The 12027-nt window shown below is 32.5% G+C and overlaps 1 long non-coding RNA gene across 1 annotated transcript; it reads left to right on the forward strand.

Annotated features, from left to right (window-relative positions):
- The first annotated feature begins 9676 nt into the window (after positions 1–9676).
- LOC145790163 (uncharacterized) lies at positions 9677–11826 on the forward strand. Its single transcript, XR_014328809.1, has 3 exons — positions 9677–9809; positions 10735–10788; positions 11554–11826. It is a non-coding gene; the product is annotated as an uncharacterized LOC145790163 (long non-coding RNA).
- The last annotated feature ends 201 nt before the right edge of the window (positions 11827–12027 follow it).

Consider the following 12027-nt stretch of genomic DNA (forward strand, 5'->3'; position numbering starts at 1 on the left):
AGACAATAACTTCTATCATAGGACTACAACTCACTGTCAATAAAATTCAAAGAAATGAAATTTTAATTAGTACTGAAGCTAGAAACAAGATATAAATTCAAGAAGTTTGTACCAATAAAAATAGAGCAAAAGGTCATGTTTTATTCCTAAGGTATGTTTCCATAATTTAAAATATTTAGCCACAAAGAATATATAAGTTGCATTAAATCTCATAATCTACATGATTATTGAACTCAGAAACAGGTCTCATGTTTTCATACAACTACTGGTTACTGAATATCAGTATCTACATCAAATTCTACCTGAAGTGTATTGATAGGTTTGACCTATAGCTAAAAGAAAATTAAATCATTTTGACCTAATTGATTTGGACCATCAAATAAAAAAAGCATGCATACATATCAGCATGGTGCAAATGTCTTCACTAAAGAGTATGTGCCTGAGTTTAAAAACATAACTGCACGTTCTAAAGTTTAGTCAAATAAACCTTGACCTCCATGTATGAAATACATAGATTCTACAACATAAATTAAACAGTGTTTAGAACTCATAAAACAATTGCATGTGTGTGCGCGCGCGCATATATATAGACTAGTTTAAATGAGTTTGACACAAGCTACCAGCATTTTAGTGCCATAAAGAATAGTTCAATAACATAATACTTGAATACAGACTTATCAAATTAATTACAGTGTGAAAAGGAGAACTAGATGGTATTATTAATCATGCTCCAGGTGCAATTGGGAAGTGAAGAAAGTAAAGATACTGTCAGTCTGTAATGATGTAACCAACGAAGGCAGGACCAAATGTCAATTTAAGGTACACACAAGACAGAGCTCCCTGACAAACACATTTCATTTTTTTATCAACTAAACTCAGGCCTCCTATGTACAATGACTGTTGAATCTTTGAAATCAAGAGTGACATACATTATGTCAAGGTGAATGAGCAAGCATCCCGGGAATGCCGTCACATAGTCATATACATCATTTACCTTTGAAAACTGATTCAAACAAAAGTGGTTAAATAATGATGGCTGGTAAAAACATAGCAAGTGGAATGATGGAGAGAAAATTGATCGTGCTAAAAAATGCAGAGGAACCATCCATGGAGAGAAATTTGATTGTGCTATAATATAACATTTTGACACTGTTAATTGCTAAAATATAACAATAACTATCCATATAGCTAGACAACCATTGGCGATGCTCTTGCATTACAATTTTAAGGATTATACATTGTTTTATGCTTTGTGCTCACAACATATTTGTTTGTTCCATCATTATATTTATTTTTGTAGTTACTGTTAAAGATGTTAAAAATATTACAGTACATAATTCAAAAAAATACAAAGACGATACATGATTCATATCCTAATTTGACAACTATGCAGGTACACTATTATTTTAAGATTTTATTTATGCTTCATAGCTTATATGTTTAGTTCAAGCCCCAACAATTCAACAGAAACATTGTTAATATTGGAAAATAGACCACTGAATTGCTAAAGATCCTTTATACAACTTTTAGAGAATTGAAATTTTAATAAGAGAACTTCTAACTCTTCTATGCAATATTTAATTTTTGCCTAACTATTTATTTCTTACTTCTAAGACTGCATACATTATTTGTCTTTCTGCGATCACGTGTCAATTGATATAGGTCGATATTTTTTTTAATGTGATTGCAGTGATGCATCTTCTATTTATGGTTACTTTTTGTTTAAGGATTTGAATTTCGAGATTGATCTAGATAAGTTGCACTGCATGTAAGGAGTATTTTCTAAAGTGGTAACAATTCTGGTTTTGAATAATGTTAGAAAATGTTGAGTGCATATTCTTGTCATGATTCTGTTTATGCTACTTGCCTACACCAACATATTCATGATGCCATGGTGAACTGCTGCTGCACAGGTGCCCCGCACAAGCCAAATGAATTGCATAGAGCTTATATAATGTAATCTTAAAATATATTTTTGCAAATAAAAGCAAGCAATGGTTAAAACTCAAAAATACTGAGCCAGTGATTCGGTGACACAGCTGAGACCTATCATAAGTATATATATAGGTTAATTTTTGGCACTATAGTCGGTAAGGCCGCATAATGAAAACTGCAGCATATGTAATGAATTTGCATCTTAATGGTACTAATTATAGTGATAAAGATCATGTAAAGAAGAAAAAGAGCAAATCTGGAATTTCACACGAAGCACATTTAAGGCATCAAAAATTAAAGATTTGGAATAATTTCGAGTCTTCATGTCATTATAGTAGGTTTTAGTAATTAAGGGTATAATGGTAATTCCAATAATTCTTGGACATGGGTTGTAGGGTTCGCCCATGGATTTTATTGTTGTGGGTTAAGTTATTAAATGAGTCATTAAATATGGGTTTTATTATGTCTAAAATAATCTTAGTGGTCAAAAAGTGTAAGTTTCCTATTTTGATATTGAAGTAGAATTAGAAGTCATTAAAATATCCTATTATGATTAAAGTAGAATTGGAAGTTATAGTTGGTCTAGAATATTAGTAGTTGCTTAATATTTTTAGTTTCTAAATATGAGTTATAGTCTTTATAGAATTAGGAGTCTTTAACCTATAAATATGTGTAATCTCAATGATTGAGGAAAAGAGTTAATATTATGAAAATTTGATATTGTGTTAGTGTGATTGGCCTATCCCTTGTGAGGGTGAAGCACCTCTTTCTCTCACTCTCACTCTCTCTTCTTCAATCCAACAAGGTTACTGTTCACATCACTATTCACAGTGCTTAGAATAGCCACCCAACAGCACCTAAACACTTGTGTTTTCATTCCCAAAACCCTACCATTTTACAAACCATTAAACTCTTATTTTTTAAATACTTATGCAGTAAAAACTCCCACCAAATCCAACCGTATAAGTCTATTGTTGCTGCTGCCATTATACGTAACCCGAGCACACTACTTGTAGGAAAGTAATCCCTACTCATTCTATATCATATAGTTAATATGGATTGCTATGGGAACTATGAAAGCACTTGCAAGAGTACCATAGCTTACTGGTCCTCTCATGTTGGCCATCTCAACTTGAGAGATTGTTTGGATTTGGTAGGTCTACTAAGTCCAAATGCTCTCTCAAGTTGAGATGAAAACTTGAGAGAAGCCAAATCCTAGCTTAAAACATACCACACTTCCATTAAACAAACGACAAAAAGAAGGGAAAAAATTTCTCATATTACCAGCATCTTTGTAACATCAATGAGAACAATATTCAAAACTGAAGCAGCATAACTTTGGTTGTTTCCGTACACATATCCGTTCATGTAGTCAAAGGGTTAAACAACTAATTTTGAATTACAAGTCTAGTAGTCAATTTTTATGAAAAAATCTTTATTTTACTACACATTGTTTCTATATACATGTTTTTGGGACTCAAATGTCAAAAACCTAATAGTGTATAATCCTCAATAATCAAGGTAATAAAATTTTTGGATGTTGCACATCTCATTGTTTTACTTACTAGCGTCTTCGTAACATCAACGAGAACGATAATCAAAACCGAAGTAGCATAACTTTGGTTGTTTCCCCACACATATCCGTTCATGAAGTCCAAGGGTTAAACAACTAATTCTGAATGACAAGTCTAGTAGTCAATTTTTATGAAAAAATCTTTATTTTATTAAACATTGTTTCTATATACAGGTTTTTGGGACTCAAATGTAAAAAACCTAATAATGTATAATCCTCAATAATCAAGGAAATAAATTTTTTGGGTGTTGCATATCCCATTGTTTTATTTATTTATTTTAAACGTGTAGTTTAGTTTAATTTGAGTTAGAATTGTAATTTTATGAATTTGCTTTTAGATGTTGGGAAAGTACTTGCACTGCAGGTGGTTCTTCTATACAAATTTTGGTGTTACACCTCTTATACAACTAAGATAGAATTATAACTTTGCAGATATGTTTTCTCAAGGCATAAATATTGATTTGCCGTCAATTATTGTATGTGTCAATTTATTTTGTTCTAAAATTTCAAAAAAGAGTTATTCATGTTATTATCTACATGTCTATGCTAACTTAGCAACTTATTTATTATTTTTGTGTTTTTTTATTAAAGTAATTTATTTTCTCTAGTAGGGGTGAGCATGGTTTGAATTGGTTGGGTTTAGGAGTAAACCAGTTTAGACTGAACAAAACCATTACTTACAGTTCCATGAAATTTGAAACCAAACTGAACCATGAAAATCTTAGAATCAATCCAGATCAAACCACTAAAACGCAGTTCAGTTCAGTTCAGTTCGGAGCGACGGTTTTTAGAAATATTGTTCTCATTTATAATATGATCACAAAATATTGTTTACAACCTAAAAATTGTTTGGATGAATGTTTAGAATTAGTTCTACTGCTATACAGTAACACAGTTGTAAAAAGGAGCACTTACCAATCAATCCTATTAACTAAATTTTTTTACCTACAGATCCTAATTGATTTTATTGATAAAAACAGAAGAGATTGATAAATTTATCAATAGGATTTAATGAGTAATAAGTTTCAAAAGTAGGACCTATTGGTAATTTATTCATTTAAAAGTAGAGAGATATAACTTAGGTATATATATTTAATACTAATAACATATTTGAGAGTTTACGGTAGTTAACAAATTATATATATTTAAACGGTCTAGTTCGGTTCCAAATGGATTTGTAACTATAAAACCATGAACTGAACAATGAAGTACGATTTGCCTATTTTAAGAACCAAGCCAAACTGTGCAGTGAGAAAACCAAACCAAACCGAGCAGTTTGGTCTGGATCGGAGTGGTTTTTGGTTTTTTCAATTTTTTTACACTACTCTAGTCTCTAGCCCAATAGGACATTTGATTTGGAGTTTTCTGAAGGAGTGTATATTTCCAATAGCATAAATTTATGCAAAGGCAGACTGGAGGAGGGTAATATTCCTGTTGTTCATCATCTTCATCAAAACAATAAGGATGTTCGTTATTGGTATCAATTTGGAATGGGGCACCCTAACCCCTGTTTGCTTAGAATGCTGGGAGGTCAACCTGCTTAGTAGATAGAAAACTATTACTATTTACTAAAGTAGTGGATCAAACACTAGAGGATTGAACACAATACAATCCTCTCATTGATCATCTCAGTCGTTTATCCCATTCTTTTGGGACATTCTATGGTGAGTGCATCTCTCCCCACTTATTTTTGTTATTAATTTACTTTTTATTTTCTATCTTAGGGATATTAATTACTTTTTGTTTTCTATTATAGGGATATATTGCACGAGATGATATATTTTTGTCAAACACTAAAATGTGCACATGGTGACATAACCATTTATGTCATTGATGGAAATTGGCTAACGTAGTTGATTTGACATTCAAACCATCTTTTGCTCATGATATCAACAGTCTTTGCAACATGGTAGAGTCCTAAACTTTTGCTTCCATTTTAGTTGCATTATCTTATTTCAAACTTGAACAAAACAAATGAGTAAGTTTTGTGTTGTCGCATATTTACCTATTTGTATTATTCTTGTTCGATTTTAATATGTGATGGACTTTTTTCTTTGTTTTTTTGGTGTACAAATTGCTCAATTCTATTAATCATAATATTGTTTTATTGAGTGTACATGAAAGAGGCAACTATAGGGCATTGGACATGGGCAACACTATCTTATTTGAAAGATAAGATGTGATTGAATTATGAGATGAAGGTAATATTCAATACAATGAAAAAAGGAGTTCGAAGATCAAGATTTGTTTGGATTGTAAAAGTCACAGAGGAATCTTATTTCTCAATGTTGTATTTTGAGTCTCCATACATCTAGTTAGAGGGACAAGGCCAGTCTCCTCAATTGTTGCCCTCTGCACGTGGCTAGATGCCACAGCCTACATCGACTTAGAAACAACTTCTACAAAGCCAGATGGGCTAGGTGCAACCTCAATTTGTCCATATGCAACCTGCTACACATGACTTGATGATGCCACCTCTATTGACTCAGCCACAACTTGCAAAGGACCCGTCAATGGTTCCGGTGGCCTAACCAAAAATTAAATACCGTGAATCCTAATGGATTTTCTACGGTTCGTATGTGCTCCCCGCGTTTCTACTGAACCGTAGAAAATCCACTGTGGATTCATGGTATTTAAATTTTGGATGGACCACCGGAGGCATTGACAAGTCCTATGCAAATTGTAGCTGAGTCGATAGAGGTGGCATCATCAAGCCTTGTGAAGCAAGCTGCATATAGACAAATTGAGGTTACACCTGGCCCATCTGGCTCTGTAAAAGCTGTTTCTGAGTTGATATAGGCAGTGGCATCTAGCCATGTGCAGAGGGCAACAATTGAGGAGACTGGCCCTATTCCTCTAACTAGATGGATGGAGACTCAAAATACAACATTGAGAAATAAGATTCCTCTGTGACTTCTGCAATCCAAACAAATCTTGATCTTCCAACTCCCTTTTTCATTGTATTGAAGATTACATTCATCTCATAATTCAATCACATCTTATCTTTCAAATAAGATAGTGTTGTCCATATCCAATGCCTATAGTTGCCTCTTTCATGTGCACTCAATAAAACAATATGATTAATAGAGTCGAGCAATTTATACACCAAAAAGCAAAGAAAAAGTCCATCACATATTAAAATCAAACAAGAATAATATAAATAGGTAAATATGCGACAAACACAAAACTTACTTATTTGTTTTGTTCGAGTTTGAAATAAGATAATGCAACTCAAATGGAAACAAAAGTTAAGGACGCTACCATGTTGCAAAAACTGTTGATGTCATGAGCAAAAGATGGTTTAAATGTTCAATTGACTACGTTAGCCAATTTCATTTTCCCATCAATGACATAAATGGTTATGTCACCATGTGCACGTTTTAGTGTTTGAAAAAAATATATCATCCCGTGCAATATATCCCTATAATAGAAAACAAAAAGTAATTAATATCCCTAAGATAGAAAATAAAAAGTAAATTAATGAACTTTTGTAAAATTAATAACAAAATAAGTGGGGAAAGATGCACTCACCATAGAATGTCCCTAAAAGAAGGAGATAAACGATTGAGATGATCAATACAGTCCTCTGGTATTTGATCCACTTCTTTAGTAAATAGTAATAATTTTCTATCTACTAAGCAGGTTGACTTCCCCAGCATTCTAAGCAAATGGGGTTTTAGTGTGCCCCATTCCAAATTGATACTAATAACGGACATCCTTATTGTTTGGATGAAGATGATGAACAACTGGAATATTACCCTCCTCCAGTGTCCCTTTGTATAAATTTATGATATTGGAAATATGCACTCCTTCAAAAAAAACTCTAAATCAAATGTCCCACTGGGCTAGAGACTAGAGTAAAAAAATTGAAAAAACTGAAAACCAATCCAATCTAGACTAAACTGCTTGGTTTGGTTTGGTTTTCTCACTGCACGGTTTGGCTTGGTTTTTAAAATAGGCAAACCGTACTTCATCGATTAGTTTGTGGTTTTATAGTTACAAATTCGTTTAGAACAGAACTAGACAGTTTAAATATATATATATATAATTTGTTAACTACCGTAAACACTCAAATATCTTATTAGTATTAAATATATATACCTAAGTTATATCTCACTACTTTTACAAGGGTAAATTACCAATAAGTCCTACTTTTGAAACTCATTACCCATTAAATTCTATTGGATAAATTTATCAGTCTCTCTTGTTTTTATCAATAAATTTACAATGATAAATATATCAATCAGGATCTGTAAGTAAAAAAAATTAGTTAATATGACTGATTGGTAAGTGCTGCTTTTTACAACTGTGTTATTGTATATAGCAATGGAACTAATTCTAAATATTTATCTAACAATTCTTAGGTTGTGAACAATATTTCGTGATCATACTATAAATGATAACAATATTTCTAAAAACCATCGTTCCGAACCGAACCGAACTGCATTTTAGTGGTTTGGTCTGGATTGGTTCCAAGATTTTCATGGTTCAGTTTGGTTCCAAATTTCATGGAACGGTGAGTAATAGTTTGGTTCCGTCTAAAATGGTTCTCCTAAACCCAACCAATTTGAACCATGCTCACCCCTACTAGAGACAATAAATTAAATTAATAAAAAAAACACAAAAATAATAAATAAGCATAGACATCTAGATAACAACATGAATAACTCTTTTTTGAAATGTTAAAACAAAATAAATTGACACATACAATAATTGATGGCAAATCAATATTTAAGCCTTGAGAAAACATATCTGCAAGTTTTAATCCTATATTAGTTATATAAAAGGCATAACACCAAAATTTGTACAAAAGAAACCACCTACAAGTACTTCCCCAACATCAAAAAGCAAATTCATAAAATTACAATTCAAACTCAAATTAAACTAAAGTACACATTTAAAATAAATAAGTAAAACAACGAGATATGCACCCAAAAAATTTATTTTGAGTCCCAAAAATATGAATATAGAAACAATATGTAATAAAATAAAGATTTTTTCATAAAAACTGACTACTGGATTTGTTATTTAGAATTAGTTATTTAACCCTTGGACTTCATGAACAGTAGGGGAAAGCATGGTTCGGATTGATTCGATTTAGGAGTAACCAAGACCAAACCATTACTTACAGTTCCATGAAATTTGGAACCAAACCGAACAATAAAAATCCTATGGAAAAGAGAGGGCTGGTTTTATTGCTAAATAGAAGGATTTTCTATGTAATTATGTATTTGTACTTACAGTCTCCCTTGTTCCCATTTTCTAAATAACTTAATTTTTGTGTAAACTACACAATTTATATATACTTTTTGTACTACAATCTCACAAAATTCGTCAAGTCAACTAAAATAAATAAAATACACATAAATAACACAAAATTAATAATTATCAGGCTTAAAGAATCCATCTCTCGAATTTCATGTCAGTCCTGGCCTAGATACACGCAAATTGAGACACTTGTTGCACTGTCTTTCTCAACACTCAATTAAATTCTATTTGAATAGGATTGTGCATTGTAGTGTTCCAAGCCAAATAGGATTGTGTCTTATCACAGTCATTTGGCTTAGAACACTAAATAAGTTAGCATAGACAAACCTTGTGCCTAGGCCCAAGTCCCATCCAGGCGCAAGGTTTGAGCCGTGTAGTGTTACAAGCCAAATGACTGTAGTAAGACGATTGGCCCAAGGCTTGCGTCTTAAGGGTTTTTTTATTATTACTTTAATTGGTCTTGTTTAAAATCTGACCATTGATTTAATATGGTGCAGCTACAGAAGATTCCTATTCTTATTACAAATGCCAATACATTGTGTGAGAACCCGAATATAAAAATTAAGTAAATAATTAAATAATAATTTTACAAATCTCAAATATTTTATTATGAATCTTTAAGTGCAAATTAAATATTATTAGATGATCTTTTAATTAATTTTAAACCTAAAATAAATTTATGGTGAAAGTCATTGATTGAGAAGCAAGATTTATTATTAAAAAAAAATAAAAAATAGAGAAGAGGGTGTGACTTGAACTCTAAACCACATAATTAATAAGTTAGGCTCTTACCATTTGAGTTGCATGTAACTTATATATGTATTTTGTATATTTATCTATCTATTTGACCTAAGTGTGCCCACCACTAGTATAAAATAAAATAAACACAAACCCTACTCTATTATTTGTTCACCACATAGGGCAACAACACAGCAGCCACGGGAGAGGGTTTGAGAGAAGAAAAAAAAAAAAAAAAGAAGATGTTGCAATCAAAGAACTTTTGGGTGTGTTGTGTTGTGTGTGATCATCAAAGGTTAGCCCTCCTCCGTTTTCTTCTCTTCTTTCTTTGTTCTTCATCCTTATTCTATAATTATTTTATTCATTCACGGAGAGGTTGTAGGTTTATGTATTGTGTATATAGATATCCTATTAAGAAACTTGAGAAGCTAAATTTATGTGTAAAGATTGGGTGTAATTTTCAGTCCAAAAATTCTGTGCAAAGTCACAAATTTTAAAAATCAAGAAACCATATCAAACGGATGAATTTTAATCTGAAATTTTTTACAGTAGATCAATTACACATTGAATTGCATATCTGAATTTTTTCATAATTTTTGGGAGTCAAAATCCATATAAATTGAGGTATTCAAATATGTCCAGGAAACCAGTCCGAAACAGTAAATTCGGGAGTGTTGTTCTCTTTGGGTATAAATCCAAAAATTTTCAAATTAGTGTTATTAGAACCGGTTACGAGTCTAGTTTCATACGTTTTTTGCCTTGCATTGATTGCTCGTGTATATTAAGAGAACCGTCAATTTCTTTAAAGTGCTGCAGAAAACAACCTGTTTGGATATAATAAATTGTAGATAATTATTTTGATAAGAAAATCAAGTGAAACCAATTGGGTTTGAAACTTAGGATATATTAGATCATATCTGGAGGTTATTGGAATTTTTTGAATAGCGTGGAGTGGGTTTTGTAATTTTCAAAGTTAGCGAATAGGTTGGGAAGGCTTGTTTGAAATTCTGTTTTATCTTAAAGTCACAATTAATTAAGTTTTGGCCGGAACCCATGTCTTGGGTGATTTTAAACCTTGAAGAACATGAACTTAGGTAATATTTAAGAGTAACGGTGAGTTGGGTTGAGCCGTGTTAGTGCGCTTTAGTTTGGGGTTACTTAGTTCGTATTCTTTAGTATTTTTAAATTAGTAGTGACGTGTAGTTTTCATATTGGTTCAGGGCACTAGTTGGACTTTCATACTCTATTCGAGGATTATATTATTTCGTTTCCAGGTGAGTAGTTTCATGCTACGTATTTTTATAAATGTTCCCTTACCCTGAACTGTTGGAAAATTAAATTGTTGTTTCAAGACTAAACTGTTTTGATAAATTATTATATTATCAATTGAATCAAATTGTTTCTGAAACATGTGTGAACTTGGCATACTGTAAACTATTTGTTTTGGTCTCATGTTTATAATGATGAACTACCATGTTTTGCGAAACTGATGTGTATTGATTATTGGGACCATGTGTGTATTTAGTCCAGGGAAATTATTCCACTGTGTGTGGTGACTCTGGCCACTAGGGAACAGATCCGGGTTGGGCCGTGATGACTCTAGTGCTCAACGATTGTAAGGAACAGACCTTTAAAAACAACTAGGTGACCTTCAATCGGATCGTCTTTGAGAAAAGGCCCAGGTGCCACCCTGAGGATGACTCTTAGTTCGGTATTGGATCCAACGGGGCTTATAGCCTGAGAAATGTGTGGCAGATTATTTGTTTTTATTGGTACCCAGAAAATTATTGGTGTTCATGTTATAATCTGTTTTACGTGAAAAATGTCGTTTATCATGTTCTTGCGAGACATGAGTATTTTAAGTGTTGAACTGTGGAACCTTCTTTTTGAAACAGATTGTATTTACCAAACTGTATGCCAATCTAGTTTCTGTGATATATATCTTATTTTGGAATTGAACCCTGTTTTCAAAACTGTATTTACTATCCATGTTGCTACTCACTGAGCTATCAGCTGACTTAGTTGTTTACCATTTCCAGGTGTTAGATGGACTTAGAGTGGACTCATGGCGTAGCGGGGACTCAATTGCATGGACCTCTAGGGCATTTATTTAATTTTCTTTTAGGTTGCTTTGTCGAGTTTTGTGCATACTTTGTGATTGGGTTTTATTTAGAATTATTTTATTTTGTGGGTTGTTTATATCCCATAAGTTTGGATGGCTTTTGATTACGGTTGATTTTGCCGTTTATAATTGTGGCATGTCTGGATTGAGTTTTGGTTATTTATTATTGGACTATTGTTCAGTTGTTCAATGTGATTGGATTCGTGTTTAGGCTTACGTGTGCCTTGGGCTAAGTCCCTGTGGGCCACGGACGGTCATGCCCGGATTTGGGGTGTGACACATTGGGCATTCAACCCCAAATCAATGATAGAAGAAATATTAACCCTAATTCCTAATATCCAAAAAACAGTAAATGTATAACATTTCATTTTGTTTATGTTGAACCCTAAAT

Source organism: Camellia sinensis, chromosome 5, assembly GCF_055761805.1.
Source record: "Camellia sinensis isolate YWXY chromosome 5, ASM5576180v1, whole genome shotgun sequence".
NCBI classification, from domain to species: Eukaryota; Viridiplantae; Streptophyta; class Magnoliopsida; order Ericales; family Theaceae; genus Camellia; species Camellia sinensis.